We start from the raw sequence: 19,085 nt of genomic DNA on the forward strand, positions 1-19,085 counted from the left end.
GTGAAGGTGATGGAGGCCAGATTGTTCCTTTGGGAAAGTCATCACTTCCCATTTGTAACGGACACGTAATCTTGGTGATATGGAGAGGCCTATGAATATTCTTCCAAACTCACTGACTGCCACCTGGTTGGAAGCTGGGAGACTCCTCTGTCTCTTAAAGGGCCAGCGCTCTGGAGTTTATATGCAAGGCCAGATGGGGGACCAGGTGGGCTACTTCAATCATTAGCCACTTGTCTCAGACTCTCGAGATCAACATTTCTTTTGTGTTTGACCACAGGGATTGGCTCCTCTGCCCAGGGGGCTAGTTTCCTACCAGCTATAATCTTGTTCTCTGAGGACAATCCAGTGTGCTAGCTGGTAGTCCTCTAGGTGAGCCAGTTGTGTATGTGTGCGCGTGCGTGCGCGTGCGTGCATGTGTGTGTGTGTGTGTGTGTGTGTGTGTGTGTGTGTGTGTGTATGTGCCTGTGTGCGTGCATCTGCTGGGTAGAAGGATGTGCAGGGACTTGAGACTCAAAAGCAACACATCTGCTGTGTGCCTGGGAGCTGCAGGGTGCTGGACTCTGGCCTTGGTTTCCATAGCAATGGGCAACCCCCTTTTGCAGTCCGCTTCTCTCTAGACCAGCTGATGGTGAGAGAGTTGGGGACTCTGAACCAGAGACAGGAGGTGGGAAGTAGGTGCCACCAGACCAACACTGAATAGCTTAGGGCGGAGGAGCCCCAGTTGGCTGGTGGATGGATCTCTTGGACGAAACAACTTTTGGCAACAGTTCCTCTCCTTGTGCTACAGGGACCTCAGGGACCCACTACTGAACCCTCACACAGTGTATAGCCATATCTGGGTGGCAGCGGTCCATCATCTTTTCTGTGTGCCCCACTCAGATCCTTGACCTGCTTTGGTCTAGACCTTCTCTGTACCTATGTGGTCATGCCTTGCTCCACGAGTGAGACACTGGAAGTCACTATCCCACCACATGGGTACAGGTACTGAGGCGCATAGGTTTTTCTCTGGGACCCATGGGGGGTGACATGGCTGGCAAAGGGTGAAGCTATGACAGACACTCAGTGAGACTCTGATGCCACAATGAGCAGGAACAGCGAAGATGTGCAGGTTGGGCCATTTGGACCGAGAGAAGGCTCACAGATGACCAAGGCCAGGCCTCTCCAGCACCAGGGCATGCCACCAGAGGGTCCCTGTTCTTAGTTCACCAAAGCTCTCAAGGGAATTCACAGCAAGCAAAGGTCCCAGAGATGGCGTCTCTATCTGAAAGGTGAAGAAGTGAAGCACTGGCCCTAGGAATACTTTCTCCCCTCCCTCCTTCTTCCTAGAGTGTAGTTGTGACAGTCAGAGTATTGTCAGCCGTACTGGATGAAGAGGTGGCCTTGAGGAAGGGGGAACAGAAACAGAAAGACCTAGAGTCACAACGATGTGCTGGAAAGCCCTCGCTAGCCCAATACTGTCCACATTTGGAGTTTTGTGCATGATAGAAACCCCGTGTGCTTGGGTTACAGGGCTCTGATGCCAACAGGAATGGATTTTTGTATGCAATGCATCAAACGATTAGGATATCAATTAGTACATTGAGAAAACACATTCCTCTAAAAATTTCAAGACTGTATACATATATCCATCCATCCATCATCCATCCACTGAGCCAACAACTCATCTACCCATCCATCCATCCATCCATCCATCCATCCATCCATCTATCTACCCATCCACCCATCCATCTATCTACCTCAAACTACCAAACTATCCATCCATCCCAAACCATTGATTCATTGGCCCAAATATATTGAGGACTCCATGTTCTGAGTGCTCTCACAGGTTCTGGGGACGAAGAAATGTACCGGCGGGTACCGGCGTGTACCAGCAGTCGGAGGGGTTTGGAAATAACCAAAATAGTCCTTTTATAATAAATCAGTTTTAATAAAAGGGGAAATAAGGGAACTTACAAAACCAAGGGTCCAGCGGAGCAGAAGGTAACGCGGGGGATAGCAAACGGGGCTCCTTCTGGTGCCCCGATCCTTTTTAAGGGTATCCTACTCCCCTGGGGCAGCCACGCCCCTGAACGCAGGGATTGGGCCAGCTGCCCCAACAAGAAATAAGAAATGAAACCTTCTTCTGCAGGACTCCGGGGTGAGCAGGTGGTTGTGTCATAAATCTGTCTGAGAAGTCAAAGGCCTGAGGGCCCTGGGAGGGATGGCCATCCTAGGTGGGGTACAATGGAACCATGGAAAGTGTACGACTCGAGGGGACATTTTGGCTGTAGGGTGAGTGGGAACTGTTGGTGGAGGGGTGATACTGGGGAGGGAGAAGCCAGAACTGGGATGTGTGTCTTCCTGCTGGCTGAGTGTGGCTAGAGCCGCAAAGGGGCATAACTGGGCCCAGGAGGCCACAAAGGGAGAGGTGGGCAGGATTGTGGGGCTGACCTCTCTGTGTGAGGCTGACCTCTCTGGGTGCGGCTGACCTCTCTGAGGTACCCATGACATCTTCCTGCTTCAGTTTGGATCCCCGGGGGGCAGGAGAAGCAAACTGTTCTTTATCATGAGATTCTCGAGGCCCAGAGGGGGCAAGCACATGCGCAAACACACAAAGTCCTGAGCCATCTTAGGTTTCTAGCCCTAACTTATCTCCAGTCCTTGCTCACCCTAAATTACCTCTGAGGATCCTCCTTGCCCGTCTGGGCACAGGAAGACATAGGAGCCACATGCCAACTCCTCGGCAACCATGACGTCACCCCAGCTCAATTCCCTGTCCTTCCTGGCTCCAGCCATAGCCTGGTATGAGGTGGTCAGCTGCTTCAGGCTGACCCTTGAGTACAGCGGTGGGACTTTCTTCCAGGACTTTGCCGTGTGCCATGGGCTCCTGGCAGCTTCTTTATGACCAGATGAACCTGCCACCATCACACCGTGTTTACTGTGCCTTCCTGCCTTAAAGGTGGCCCTCTGCTGCAATTGACAATCATTCCCCCCCTTTTATGTTTATAAGTTTGCTTTATTGTATGCTATGAAAATAACAGGCCTAAAAGAGTCATTTCTATATTTGAACAGTTCTACAAATTGCTACTTGTAGAAATGAAAACAAACAGGTATCCACAAAGGCAGGAAAGAAAGCAAATGGAGAGATTTTTAAGAATCTGTTTCTCTTCACCTCCACGTGTTAAAAGCTGCCTGTCAGCCAGCAAGTGCCTCTTGCCTCGGCTCTTGAGGGTGGTTTGAGTTTGGGGAACGGCTCTTCAAGAGTTCCTCAAGTTCTTTCATCTTCCTAGCTTCTTGGACGTCTTCTTTTTTATGGTGAGCTTCCATGTGCCAGAGAATATTTCTCATTCGGCTCTTTAGAGAGGGTTCTCCATATATGGTGACTTCAGCTACGTTCCCAGAGTTGACAGTGTCCACTCTCAGCCAGAGCTCGCTGCTTCACAACTTTATTTCTGGGACTGAGGCTTGTTTTGGGCCAAAGATCTTTTCTGCCACCCAGGCCTCCATATAGAGCACAAGAAGATCCCAGAATTCATCCTGAGGCTGCAGAGACACAGGTGGAGCTCTGAGAAGCTTCTGCATGGCGGGCTGCCACGTTGGTCGGTTCGGCTCGTCGTGAGCATCACTAATGTGGAACCCCATACTGGAACTCTCCAAGAGCAAGGGCGAGAAGCTTGACAGTCATTCCTCTTAAAAAATTTTTAAAAATATTTATTTATTTATTGTGTATACAATATTCCGTCTGTGTGTATGTCTGCAGGCCAGAAGAGGGCATCAGACCTCATTACAGGTGGTTGTGAGCCACCATGTAGTTGCTGGGAATTGAACTCAGAACCTTTGGAAGAGCAGGAAATGCTCTTAACCACTGAGCCATCTCTCCAGCCCCTTAAATTTTTTAAACATTTTTAAATTATTGTATATGTGTATGCAGGCCACAGCATGTGTGTGGAAGTCAGAGGATAACTTGTAGGAACTAATTCTCTCCTTCTCCCTTGCGGGTCCAGGGACCAAATTTGGATTGTGAGTTTTACCCTCTGAGCAATCCCGTGGGGCCCTAATTTGCTTCTATCTTCCCTCCTGCCCTGGGCCCAGGGGCTGGGGAATCATCCCAGCATGGTGAGGGAGCCTCACAGACTCTCCCCCACCAGGAGGACTTGGTTGTCACAGTGATGAACCTTTGTTCCCAACAACCCGAGGACACAGCCCAATGCCCTAGGCCCCCACCAGTTTTATTTTCCTGCCTGCCACCCACATGAAGGCCTTGGCTGCAGCTGGGCATTTACTGGAGGTGGAAACACTAGCAGAGACAATGTCTAGGACTCAGCCTGCTCCTCAGGGACTCTGAGCCATATATATATTGTCTTACTGTCCTGAGGAACCTGTTCACAGGTGCGTCCCACATCCTTACTCCCCCCACTGCCTGCTTGTTGTCTGGGGACAAGCTGAGGGTATCAGGGAGCAAGGCACCCTGCCAGGAGCAGGGCAGCCTCTGGAACACGGCTGAGAGCCCTCAGTAGGCTCAGGAAGTTGATCCACTCCCTCCTAAATAGGCTAAGGATGAATCTGGGAGGTCCTGCCCTGCCTGGGCTGTGTGGTTTTTTGGAACACAGAAGGTCTATCTGCCTCGCAGACCAGCACAGCCGGCACCGCCTCCCATTTAACACACCATGTAATCCTGGAAGTTGGCTGCAATCAGGATAAAACCAATGTGCTTCTTTATCTGATTTGTTTCTTCTTGTGCCTCTTCTTAACTACTTTTCATTTTGAGACAGTACCTTATTAACTTGCTCGAGTTGGTCGCCGACCGCTCTTGTCACCCAGACAGGCCTTGAACTTACTGTAACCCTTTTCTTAATGAGATTTGCAGGTTTGTGCCATCGGGCCTCCTAGCTCTCAGGTGGCTGTTTCAACGTAAATTAGTGAAACTCACGTGATGGAGGAGGCTGCTCACCTTGTGGCAGGAAGGAGAGAAGGAGAGAGTGAGCAAGAGAGCAAGAGCCCTTTTTTCAAGGCTCCCTCCTCCTGGCACTCCCACCTCCTGGTGGTCACCCAGCAATCCTTCAAAGACATGCGCCCAGGCGCCCAGAAACCCAATGAAAGGATGAGATGGGCTCACTCAAGATCCAGTGGTACCAGCAGCTGTGGATGGAGCCTTTAACACCTGGGCCCTTTGAGGGGTACACTTTATAACTAACCATAACAAAGGAGGGTGCTCCCACTAGGCATTGGACTGGGATGTCTCCATACATTCTCTCAGTATCCTTACGATGGCATGCGAAGCTCTCACAACTGCCAACTCATAGTGAGCACACAGGCTGAGAAAGACTAATGATTTTTATCTAAGAACAGCCTTATTGAATTCCATTTTCATACCGTAAAGTCCGCAGCTCATGGCTCAGTGGTTTTTAGTGGACTCAGCACCAGGCAGTTATCAGCGTCATGGGCTTCAGGATGTTTTCTTCCCCCATAGGAGACATTCCTGTGCCTCACAACTGCCCGTCCCAGCCCCAGGCAGCTGCTAATGTATTTCCTGTCTCCCTGGATTTCCCTGTTCTGGGTATTTCATATATATGGAAATCATGCACTATATGGGGCCGCGGGACTAGTTTCTTTCATGAATGCTGGGTTTTAGAACTCTGTGGTCTTGTTATTAAATAACTAATGGTTAAACCCCATGTTATCAACTGCATTAGGAGGGAATTATAGCTAATGGACACAGAGGTACACTTCAGTAACCCCTTGGAGGCAGAATCAGGAGGATCGTAAGTTTGAAGCCAGCTTGAGCTACACAGTTAGACCCCATCTCAAAGAGACCCATCAGCAACAACAAAATAAAAACCAGATAATAAACAAACAAGCAACAGGCTGGAGAGGTGATGGGTCGGTGGCTAGAGTGCTTGCTGCATTTGTAGAGGACGTACATTCAGCTCCCAGCACCCACGTGACATTTCACAACCATCTGCAGCTCCAATTCCAGGAGATCTTCTGCCCTCTTCTGGCCTCCTTCGGTACTGCACACAGGTGTCACCACACTTGCAGGCAAACACTCATACACATAAAATAATCTTAAAAAAAAAGATGACAGCTAATGTTTGGAAGACAGTGTGTGTGTGTGTGTGTGTGTGTGTGTGTGTAGGAGAGTGCTGGGTTAGACGTAGCTACCTCAGGGAGTCTGGCATCAGATGTTTTGAGTTCTGTTCCTGTGAGATGGTTCACTGTCTTTCTCTGAGTGACCTTGTGTTAGGCCACAGGTTTTCCAAGGGTGCTGTGCAAGTCATATGGAAAAGACAGGAAGAAAGAGTTCATGGCAACTGTTCTTCTGACAGGTGGGAGCACCAGGAGGTGGGAGCACCAGGAGATGGGAGCACTAGGAGAAGGGAGCACCAGGAGAAGGGAGCACCAGGAGATGGGAGGACCAGGAGGTGGGAGAATAAGGAGAAGGGAGCACCAGGAGAAGGGAGCATCAGGAGATGGGAGCACCAGGAGAAGGGAGCATTAGGAGATGGGAGCACCAGGAGATGGGAGCACCAGGAGAAGGGAGCATCAGGAGATGGGAGCACCAGGAGAAGGGAGCATCAGGAGATGGGAACATCAGAAGATGGGTGCACCAGGAGGCGGGAGTATCAGGAGGCGAGAGGACCAGGAAGTGGAAGCATTAGGAGGTGGAAGCATTAGGAGGTGGGAGGACCAGGAGATGGGAGAATCAGGAAATGGGAGCACCAAGAGATAGCAGTACCAGGAGGTCGGAGCACCAGGAGACAGGAGCACCAGGAGATGGAAGCATCAGGAGATGGGAGCACCAGGAGAAGGGAGCATCAGGAGATGGGAGCACCAGGAGATGGGAGCACCAGGAGAAGGGAGCATCAGGAGATGGGAGCACCAGGAGAAGGGAGCATCAGGAGATGGGAGCATCAGGAGATGGGAGCACCAGGAGACGGGAGCATCAGGAGATGGGAGCACCAGGAGAAGGGAGCACCAGGAAATGTCAGCACCAGAAGGGAGCACCAGGAGACAGGAGCATCAGAAGGTGGGAGCACCAGGAGTGGCTCAGGACAAAGGCTGGCCTCGTAGTGGCAATGGCCCATCTGCTACCATCTTCTCAGAGTCTCTCTGGTCTCTTTGGTTAGCTCCTGGGTCACTGGGGAGAGTCATGGTCAGGAGCATCCATTGGATCCTAGAAAGACTTGTGTTCATCAGCTTGCTCCTCACCGACTGCAAGGCTGACAGCTACACCAGCCTCTGTCCTCCCCACCCGTACAGCGCAGCATGTCAGGACTGTCAAAACTATGTGCAAGCAAGCAGGAGGCAGCCGTGCACTTGAGAGTCTGGCCAACCCTCTGTGTTCCTTAAGGGAAACAACACCTTTTTATTTAGAGCCAGGGCTCATATAGCCCAGGCTGGACTCAATTCAGTTTGTAGCTTAGGATGACCTTGAGCTTCTTTTTTATAAATAAAAAAAATATTGTGTGTATGTGTGCATGACGTGTGTGTGTGTGTGTGTGCCAAGGTGCACATGTGGAAATCGAAAGACAATTTGTGGAGTCAGCACTCTCCTCACGCATTTACACGTGTGTTGCGGTGTTCAGACTCAGGGTACCAGGTCATCGTTGAGCCATCTTGCTAGCCTGACCTTGAACTGATCCTCCCGTCTCCAGTTTTCAAGTTTTGGGCTTTTATGCAGGTACCACACCAGTCATGGTTCATTCCTTACTGGGGATGGAACCCAAGGACTGATGTCTTTGAATAAGGGTGTGACAGGCTGGGCAAGAGGCGGGTTTCGGACCTGCAGTCACAGCCCCTCCTTCGTCTGTGTCCCCTGATGTTGAATAGGTGGAGCTGAGGACAGGTAACCAGTAGGGGGTGGCGAAGCAGGACTGACCGCTTGTTTGCTCTCTGGCTTTCTGTTTGGAACAGTGTGGTCTCCTGGCTGGACCATCTATCTTGGTGGAAACCTTTTCTGAGATTTATCGTCCTGTTCCTGCTGGCTTCGGACTGTGGGAAGGTAAAAAATGTCCTTTTTGAGGCAATAAAATATAAAATGGAACCCAATTTCTCTCCAGGGTAAGAATCATTATGTTTGACAGTGGTTGTAAAGTGTGTACCGGTGAGGGGTGGGTCTGCTGCAGCAGCCAGGGCGGAGGGGGGAGGGGACACCTGCAGGATGACAAGGACAAGCTCACTAAAATGGCTTGGAAGGTTTCAGGGATCAAGGATGCCCCCCTTCTGGTGTCTGGGTAGACTCAGGTCCCATGAGGCTCCTACACAGAACAAGGATCTGCGTCTGTATTGGGCAGGGAGACAGCAGGCCATATTGTTTGCCGTTTCTGGCATGATGGGGAGAGAAGAAACGTGCTCAATTAAATGCAACTAAATTAAATTGAATGTTAAGAGATTCGAATCTTGTTTGAGCGTCACGGAGAAACCAGCCAAGTTTCAAGAGTTTGAGTGTACGTGTGTTTGTGATTTTTGAGATACATCTTATAAAACACGTATCCTAAGGGTTCAATTGATTTTTTTCTCCCACCCGCACACATTCACATAACCGTTGCCCATTTGATACACAGAATATCTGTAGCAGGCCATCACTTCCTGTGCTCTTCCCGATAAACATTGCCCAAGGTAAAGACCACAGATTCATTTTCTCTCTAACCCTGAACCTCACATGATTACATCATACTGTAAACATGCTTTTGATTTTCCCCACCTACTTGGCGTGTGTGTGTGTGTGTGTGTGTGTGTGTGTGTGTGTATTCTTGCACACATGGGAGTTCAGAGGGCAACTTGCAGGAAGGACTTTTCTTCTTCCATGTGGTTCCGGGGACCGAACTCAGGTTATCAGACTTGGCGGGAAGCCCCCTTCATGTCAAGCCATCGTTCTGGCCCTGGCCCTGATTTTTCCTTCCTTTCCTGGTCATTATCACCATCAGGATTCACTCTTGCTGTGCTATGTAGAAGTTCATCCTTTCTCACTCCCTCGTCACAATTCACAGCAAGCTCGTTTTTGCTGCAGGTGACAGGCTTGGGACTTTCGCTGGGTAAGCCGCTGTGACTGTTTTCACAAGGACAAATTTTTAAGCAAAGCATGGCTATGATTAGATTGGTTTCTTTGTGACCTTTGTCCCCTTTAACTTTCTTTTTAAGAACTTGTCTTAGATCCATAGAAAGGTTATGAGGCAGCAGGAGACGCTTCCCTTATTTTGACCCCCGAATGCACAGACAGCCTGCCCTATCCGCAAGTCCTCCGTTCAAGTGGAGCGTGGGTAAACGTGAGGCCCACAGTTTACTGCTGAGGTCTCTCTAAGGGGTGCACATGCTGTGAGTGGCAGGAGAGTAGGCTACATATGGTGCAATACATATGTAGATAGACTCAATACATACATAAAATAAATCTTAAAAACAGCAAAATGTATTCTCTGTATGTATGTATGTACGTGTATGCATGCATGTTGGCACAGGCACACAAGTATATATGCATGCGCATGTGGAAGCCAAAGGCTGATGATGTCAGGTGTCTTGGTTAATTGCTAGATTGCTAGTTGCCCCCATTTTTTGGACATACAGTCTCTCACTGACCTGCAGCTCACTGACTCAGCTAGCCTGGCTGACCGATGAACTCCAGAGTTCTCCCTGTATCTGCCTTCCCAGTGCTGGGATCACAGGGGCTCATCATCATGCTGGCTTTTCTGAGGGTGGTGAGGATGAACTCAGGTCCTCACGGACATGCAGCAAGAATTGAGAGTTGTCTCCCCAGCCCTACTGAGAAGAGCTCATCTATTCTTAGCATTGAATTCTATTCTGCTGTCTGTTTGCCTCACAGTTTGTCCATTGTCCATCTGCAGGATGTCTTGGCTGCTGCTAAGCTTTGAAACAATGACCAAGGCTTGCGGTACACATCTGTGTGCAGGTTTTTGTGTAGCGCACATTTCCAGTTACCTTGTGATTCCCGAGGAGTGTGATGCCGCATCTGCACACGGAGCATGTTTCGTTCAGAAGGAAGCTGGCAAGCTGGGCTTCCGAGGTGGCTGCCCGAACCTCTTTGCTGTCCAACGGCAGTGACCAGAGCTTCTGTTGTCTTTGTACTCATCAGCAATGGTGGTCCCGATGTCTGGAATTTGGTCAGTCCAACAGTTACGTGGTGGTTCCTCGTTTTTCTTATTGCTGCTTCATGTCTTTAACTTTTTATTTTGGAAACTTTCAAAACACTGAAAGAACTAAAATCATAATGCAGCTATACAGGTATGGGGATTATGTAAACACATATTCCCCAGAACCCATTTAAAAAAAAAGAGAACCAACTCCCAAAAGTTGTCCTCTGACCTCCACACACACACACACACACACACACGCACACGCACACACACGTGTGATCATCCATGTCCACATGTGTGTTCAAGTGCAGTAGTAATGAGGCCCAGGGAGGATGCTGAGAACCATCCTGTGCCACTCTCGGCTTAATGTTTGGGACGGGCTCTCTCACTGAGCCTCAAACTAGACTGGCCCTAGCAAGGCCTCAGCCATCCTCCTGACTCTGCCTCCCAGAGTGCTAACGTTACAGAAAAGCATGTGTCCATACCTGGCTCTACTGTGGATGCTGGGGATTCGAACTTAGCACCTCATGCTTACATAGCAAGAGCTACTGCCTGTCTTTCCAGATCCCCAAATGCTTTTGTTATAGATCTGTCAGTATACTTTTCTGAGCAATGTATGTGTCATAGTTGCTAACATGACACAAATCCAGAGTCACATGGGAAGACAGAACCTTCAACTGAAGAACTGTCTCAATCAGATTGGTCTGTGGACATTTCTGTGAGGCATTTTCTCCATTTCTAATTGCTGTCTGAGAGCCTTGCCCACTGTGGGTGGTGCTATCCCTAGGCAGGTGGGCTTAGGCTAAATAAAAAAGCTAGCTGAACACCAGGAACGGTACAAGCTGGCAAGCAGTGCCCCTCCATGGTCTCTGCTTCATTTCCTGCCTTCAGAGTCCTGCCTTGAGTTCTTGCCCTGGCTTCCCTTGATGACTGACTGTTTGGAAGCCAGACAAACCGTTCCTACCCCAAGTGGCTTCCGGTCACAAATGTACCACATCAACAGAAAGCAATCTAAGACAGAGTGCTTCCCTTGCAGCTGGGGATTCAGCATCTTTTTGGTTTTGCAATGATGATGGGGAATGTACTGTTTTTTTGGGGGGGGGGAAGCACTGGATTTGGGGGATGGGAGACCTGGAATTTAGTCTTTACTTGACATCTAAAATGTACTGTGTTGACCTTGAACCCCTTGCTCTCTGGTCCCTGGTTTCCCCTCCTCCCTTCCCGCCTTCCTTCCCTCCTCCATCCTCCCATTGTTGACTGAGGCTCAGCCCCTACATTATTCTATTTTTTCCCTATTAATGTAGCAGTTATAATAATGCTATTTCTAATCTCCTATAATTACCATAGAAAATTTGACATGCATATTTAGATTATAATTGTTACCTACAATTTCTGCACCCTCCCCCTTGTGCAATTCTAGGACCTTGAGTACACATTCGCCCTGTGCCGGCTTCCAGCTCAAATGCACTGCTCATAGGCACACTGCCGTGCTTCTGCATTTGCCGTCCCGATTACCCTGCTTTGGCTTGTACCGACCGTTCCTCCCGAGGTTTGTTTTCCAGGCCTCGGCTGAGTGAGGTTCTTGGCTGCAAACTCTGGCTGTTTCTGTGTGTCAGAAAATGTCTTGATTCTGTGCTCCTTCTCAGAAAACCATTTCATAGGCTTTGAGTGCTCAGATGACAGTTGTCTTCTGTCGGCTTTTTGAAGGTGTTGTCCTCCTGTCCTGGCTTCCAGAGTCTTCCAGTGAGAACCTTGCCATCTGTCGACGCGACGTCTCCTCTCAGCAGCCTTTTCTCTCCCGTTGCTTTTAAGATTTCCACTTTGTCTGCGATTATGCTGTGGTCAGGGCAGGGCGGGCTCAGATAGGAATCTATTTGTTCTGTTTGGGACTCGTTGAGAGTTGGAGGGTTTTCGACTGCTCTGGAAAAGCCTCAGCTATTCATTCTTGCCTTGAACTCGAGTCTCTGCTGTCCTCACACCTCCTCCTGCTAGGCCCCCATGATTTCTCTCCAGTCTCTCTGTTGTGTTTTCTATTTCTTTCTCTTTCTCTAAGAAGTGTGGGTTTTAACTTCTTCTCAGGTCACAAATTCTCTTCTCAGTCGTATCTCACCTTCTGGCTTATCCTAGCTAGTTAAGACTGTACTTTGGGCCGGGCGGTGGTGGCGCATGCCTTTAATCCCAGCACTCGGGAGGCAGAGGCAGGCGGATCTCTGTGAGTTCGAGACCAGCCTGGTCTACAAGAGCTAGTTCCAGGACAGGCTCTAGAAACTACAGGGAAACCCTGTCTCAAAAAACCAAAAAAAAAAAAAAAGACTGTACTTTGGATTTCAGTTATGACATTGCCTGTTCCCAGGTCCTTAGTTCTTTTTAGAATCACCGTTTCAAGTCAGTGGTGATGGCACATGCTTTTAATCCCACCACTCGGGAGGTAGAGGCAGGAGGATCTCTGTGAGTTCGAAGCCAGCCTGGTCTACAAGACCTAGTTCCAGGACAGCTAGAATTGATACACAGAGAAACCAAAACCAAACAAATAAAAAAAAATCAACGTTTCAGTCAGTGGGATGGTTCCTTCCACTGTGTGGGTCCTGGGGATGTAACTAGGGTTGTTATCATTATTTTTGTGTGATAGAGTAACAGGTGCACGTACATGTTTGTCAGAAAACAGCTTTTGGAAGTCAGTTATCTCCTTCCACTGTGAGTTCACACGTTGAATTCAGGTCAACACAACAAACGCTTTTATTTGCTGATCCATCTTGCTGGCCCTGTCAATCTTTTGATGCTCAGTTTTACATAGAAATATATTATATGCATGTTTTCTATTCCATGTGGAAATTCAGTGTTTGCTAGGTTAGCCTGTGCTTGCTCTTTCCCGCTTAAAGTTTGTGTCCAGTGTGCTTGGACACTTTTTTTTTTTCAGAGTCCAAGTTATCCTCAACCTGTGATCATCCTGCCTCGGCTTTCTAAGTGCTGCAATTATAAGTGTGTACCATCATGATTGGCCTCAATTATACATTCACATTTTTGTAACTTATTTCCTGTATGAACTATTTTTTTAAATTATATTTCTAGAGGGGATCTTACACAACCTAGGTTGGCTCTAAACTCTCTATGTAGCTAAGGGTGATATTGAACTTTTATCCTCCTGCCTCCATCTCCAGAGTTTACAGGTGCACACCAGTATACCCACGTACATGGTGCTAGAAATTGAACCTGGTGCTTCGTGCATGCCAGGCAAGCAGGCCACCAACTGAGCTACATCCCTAGCTGCTAAGAAGTTTCTAAACATCAGCATCCACATCAAATGTCTCACAGTTGCCTGTAACTCCAGCTCCATGGGAACTGACACCCTTTTCTAGTCTCCTAGGGCAAGAGCACCCTCAAACATGTGCATATACACAAGCACACACACACAAGCATGACTATAAATATAAATAAATGTTAAAAATGGAGAGGGACTGGAGAGATGGCTCAGAGGTTAAGAGCACTGGCTGCTCTTCCAGAGATCCTGAGTTCAATTCCCAGCAACCACATAGTGACTCAAAACCATCTATAATGAGATCTGGTGCCCTCTTCTGACTTGCAGGGATACATGCAGACAGAACACTGTATACATAATAAATAAATAAATCTTTTAAAAAATGGAGACAGGTGCACACGGGCAGGATACCATGTAGTGTTCTGATACATACGTGTTGTGTAACAGCTTCTCACACCTTGCCTGCTCTGCCCACCCTGCGAGACAGGCTTCCCAATTCCTTCTTTCTGAAGGATCACAGAGCATCACTGTGGCCTGTATTTGCAGGGCTCCTCTGAGGCCCCAGTGGAGAGGATGCACCTCAAGAGACTGCATCTGTTTGTGCCAGGTGCCTCAACCCATGTGGGCCAATTTGCTGCTTCTGTAGCTTTTCAGGACACACATGAAAAGTGAATTCTGGCCTCAAACCCACATGAGGGAGAGGGTAGGGTTTCCATGGAAGGCAATGTATGATGTATGTTTCCTTCTGTTTTCTCCACCAGAGCTCAGACAGGTTCTTCTCCAGCATTACTGGGGGATTTTTACACGAGATTAACCCAGGTTCAACCCTTCTCTCCTGCTTCTTTAAGAAGCTACTAGTGGGTTGACCAGATGTCCCAAGGGAAACTGGTTTCCAGGGCCAGCTCATTGCTTTCTCTGGACCTGGTTTCATTTTCTTGTTCTCCCAGATCTCTAAGGGTTTTCTTTACTTCCCTACAACATGGTCATGCATTAAAAATCTTTTAAAGTAGTTCACTGACCACCTTAGGGTGTCTTGTGTCGGGAGAGGATCTCCAAAAGCCAGTCTTCTGACCCTGTACCATTCATCCTTAGTTCTCTTAGCCATACAACAATCCCTTCCTTGGTATCAATATGGTATCATGTGACACATCTCTACCTTTGAGAGTTCACCAAGAAATAAGGATCCTTAGAAGGTGAGTGTGATGGTTTGAAAGTAAATAACCCCCCAAAGGAGTGGCGCTATTAGGAGGTGATGCCTTATCCGAGGAATGTGTCGCTGTTGGGGCGGGCTTTGAGGTTTTCTATGCTGAGGATACCGCCCCGTGTGTCAGTTTATATTCCAGTGCCAGCAAGAGGTAGGACACTCAGTTCCTCCAGCGCACGCCTGCCTGCGTGCTGCGCCACGCCTGCCTACCTGCTGCGCCACGTCTGCCTGTGAGCTGCCATGCTCCCCGCCATGTTGATAATAGACTAAGCATCTGAAACGGTCAGCAAGCCACCCCAATTACATGTTTTCTTTGTAAGAGATGCTGCGGTCATGGTGTCTCTTCACAGCACTAAGAACCCGTAACTAAGACAATGAATGAGTGGCGTTTATAGAAAGAATTCAAACGCTACAAATCGGCATCTTTTGCATCATTCACTGAGCTCTGCTGCCACGCCAGGGACTCCGTGCTGGCTGGCTATTCTTATCAACACCACGGCCATAGTAGAGTTCCAGCTCACTAGTGAGGAAACAGGAACAGAGAGGTTCAGTGACCTCTAGGTCACGTCACAGCGGGATGGAAGAACGATGGGAAAGCAGGTCATGGGTCCGGGAACGGGACCTTAGCTTTCGTGCAAAGGGAGACTGTCCCAACTGTCCCCTCCTCCATCCATTCTTTACTTCCCTGTCACCACCTGGCCCATCTATGACCTGGAGCTCTGCCTTCCTCACAGCCAGTTCTAAGAAAGACTCCTCCTTGCCAGAAGCAACCCTGTGAGGGGGCACGGCAAGGGCAATCTCATTAATATTCTCCTTCTGTCTCCTTGGCAGGGAGCAGCGAGGCACCGGGAAGGGGCTTTGTATGTGGCAGGAAGGGCTTGTGGCATCACTTCTAAGGGCAGGTGTAAGCCTGGCACTGGGGTCAGGGAGGGTGGGGGCGTGGGAGGAGTGCTCAGAAGAGGACCTGAAGGATGAGAACAAGGGCTCACGGTGGCTAATCGCGGGGGGGGGGGCGGTTTACGCAGGACTGCCTGCCTAGGAAGGCAGAACCGAGCCGTCTCCAAGCTGGGGCTGACTCTATTGACCTTTAGAGAGAGGTAAAGTGTGTTTATTACAACCAGACAGACAGGTACATACACATACACACATGAGGATGTATTAGAACATACATGTGCACGTCCAACAGGAAACATGTTATCTTTGTCGCTAACATGCTTAACTCAGAGCCTGGCTCTCCATCACACATGGCTGATCACAGCTACACACAGCTAAAGATTTTGAAGGGTCATGTTGTGTCTCCGTGTGAGCTTGTTCTGTAATTTAACACTAAGAGTCATGGCTCTTGGAGCTGAGGTGATATCTCCCCTAAATCCCACCCCTTCTCACTCCCCCCACAGAGAAAGGCACTGCCTATAGGTCCCCGCTGTCCCATTGGACTCCTGAGCTGTGTGCTCTGAGAGCTGGCCAGGAGCAGGTCACCCCACAGCTCTGTGTGCATGCACCATGCGCCGCCTCAGCAGATGGCCTTTCTCACAGTGTGTGCAGGTGTGCACACACTACCCACCTGGGGCAGCCTTTGGTTCCTCCATCCCTCCCTTTGCGCTGGTGTCCATGCATCTAGAAGAATTCCCGTTCTCCTTTTAAGCCCCCTCAGGGTTCTGAGCAGACCTGGTCCTCTGACCTTCTCCTATGATAAGGAGAGAGGGTTTGGGGGTAGGGGCTGGGAAGAGGTGGGGAGGGGAAGAGAAGGTAAAAACAGAGATGGCTGGACCCAGGAGTGACTACTCTCTCAGAAAAGAGCCTCCCTCCCAGCTCTCCCAGCCTCTTCAGCACCCACCTCCCAGCTGACAGCTCAGCTCCCATAGCCTGCTCCTATCTTGAACCCTGAGCAGAGGTCTCAGCTCGCTCTGAAGGCTTGTCATGTCTGCGTTTAATGAAGTTTAATTATCTTCCCAGATTCGATGAATAATTATAAATCTCTTCAAGATGCAATCACACGGGCTCATGCTTCATTAATGGTGGAAAAATCAATTGTAATTCCCGGAATCCCTCTCTTCGAGACCGGCCTGTGTGTACACGCACCTCCTTTGTATCTCTCCTTGTCTTTCCACCTGATGTGGCTTTCTCCTTCCCATTGATGAGGCTGGATGGGTGGGTAGCAAGTGTGAGATAGGAAGTGAAGATGGGTGGGGCGCAAAAGGGACCCCAAAGATGGCGAAAGGCTGTGGGTCCAGTGTTGTTGAATACTGGGGTGGGGCAGAAACAGGTGTCTGCCAGGTCAGGCCATGAGAAAGCAAGGTTTTCTGACCCTGGTATTTTTATATTTAAATTGTATAATTTATTTGCATGCCCATGCACGTGCATGCCTGAGTATGGACAACTCAGAAGAAGTGGTTCTCTTCTTCTTATCACGCCGGGGCCAGGCATTGAACTCAGGTTGTCAGGCTTGGCAGCAAGGGCCTTTACTCGCTGAGCCCTTTCACTGACCCTGACCCTCTGCAAATCCAGGGAAGGCTATCAACCCTCTAGCTGGGAAAATGCACTCCAGACTTTGAATGCTCAGACGACTACATCCTGAGAGCCTGAACAAGCAGCTGGCCTCCTAAGAGCCCAGATAAGTCCACAGAGACAAAGTCTGAGTAACTCGGGACATTCTTTCATCTACAAGAGATCAAGGGGCTACGAGTGATGTTGCTGACCTGTGTCGTCTCTTAGGTGGGAGGCGGAAGCAAGACCACAAGCCTAAGGCCTGCCTGTGCTGCAGAGTCCAGGACCAACTCAGGCAACCTGGTAACATCCTCCCTTAAAGGAAGAAAAAGGAAGGCAGGGGAGCGGGGAAGATGGCTCAGTGCATAAAGGGTTTGCGGTGCAAGCGTGAGAACCGGAGTTCGAATCCTCAGCACCCACATAAACAGCTGGACATGGTATTGGTATTGTGTGCCTGTAACCCCAGTGCGAGTGGAGGGGAGACAAATGGAGTCCCAGGGCTGCCTAGTCAAAATGGTAGGTTCCAGGTTCGGGGAAAGACCCTGTCTAGAAAATAAGGTGTGGAAGGGTCAAAGAAAGTATGCCAGTATCAACCTCTGGCCTCCACATCTGTTTGCATGAGTGAGTGCAGCTGTCCACGCACACACACACACACACACACACACACACACACAGAAAGAGAGAGAGAAAGAGAGAGAGAGAGAGGGATCTGGGGTGAGGGTGGGCATGTACCCCAGTGGTGCAGCATTTTCCTCCAGTGTTTTTGGCCCTGGATTTCAGGCCCCAGTTACAAAGCAAGTGGGCAGTGTGCAGTTGAATGCAACCTTGCAGCAAGAGCAACAGTGCCCTAGACGGCAGAGTGCAGAGGTCCAGGGTGGTGTTGCCAGAGTCTTCTGGCCTGCACAGTCTCCTGACAGCCAAGACCTGCATCTTGGCTTTTGAAAGTGGCAAAGTGCCCAAGTTTACACCACAGAGAGGAGCGGGCCTTCTTCTGGGACCTCAGGGTGTGAGGACACAAAGAGGTCACCGCATAATCAGCCCAGCTATGTTGAGAGCCAAGGAAAGCAGACATCTGGACCCGGCAAGGGACGAGGACCCTGTGACCCCTAGGCTGGCTCAATTTCTCTCCTAGACTCTGGCTCTGAGCCCTGCACAGCGCTTTGTAGTTGAACTTTCTGTTCATACAGGGGTTGCTTCCCATGATTAGATATTTCAATTTAAATCAAAATTAAAGAGAAATAAACACTCGCCTCTAGGCTGCAGCCCGCCTTTCACTCAACAGCCACACCTGGCCAGCAGATAGCAGAGTCCAAACCTCCCGTCCCCGAGGAAAGTTCTGTAGACCTGGGGTTCCTGTGCCTTCTGGCACCAATTCAGTCTCTGCAGCTGTTTCTAGACAGTGCTGAGTATCTTCAAGCAGCGAGGGATCACTTCCTGTGGCTGTTAGGATAAATTGTCCTGTCCTACATCCTTTTCTGTGGCTGTGATAAAAAACACTCTGACCTAAAAGCAACTTGGGACAGTTGGGACAGAAAAGGGTTTATTTCAGCTTACACCTCCAGGCTACACTCCATCAGTGCAGGAGCTCACGGCAGGAACCTGGAGGCGAATCCATGGAGAAACGCAGCCTGCTGGCTTGCTATCTGGCTCATCCACAGGCTCATGGTTAGCTAACTTTCTTCCACAGGCCTAGGGATGCTGCTGCCCATGGTGGCTGGGCCCTCCTACATCAATGGCCACCCATGATGGCTGGGCCCTTCTACATCAATGAACAATTTAGATAGTCCCCCACAGACGTGGCCACAGGCCAATCTGATTTAAACAATTCCTCAGCCAGTCTTTTCCTTGCAGAGGACTCTACATTGTGTCAAGTTGGCCATTAAACTAACTAGGACAGGCTCCAGATGCAGGCTTAATGGGATACAAATCCGAGTGCTTGTAGCTATGACATTCAGAATGCATTTCACTGGAATGACGTGGAGGTGTTGTCTGAGCAGGGCAGAATATGATTCTCACTTTTCCGGCTTATAAAAGTGTCTGCATTCTTTGGTCCCCATTTGTACTCAAAGCC

This window comes from Arvicola amphibius, chromosome 6 (genome assembly GCF_903992535.2).
Source record: "Arvicola amphibius chromosome 6, mArvAmp1.2, whole genome shotgun sequence".
In the NCBI taxonomy this organism is placed as follows: Eukaryota; Metazoa; Chordata; class Mammalia; order Rodentia; family Cricetidae; genus Arvicola; species Arvicola amphibius.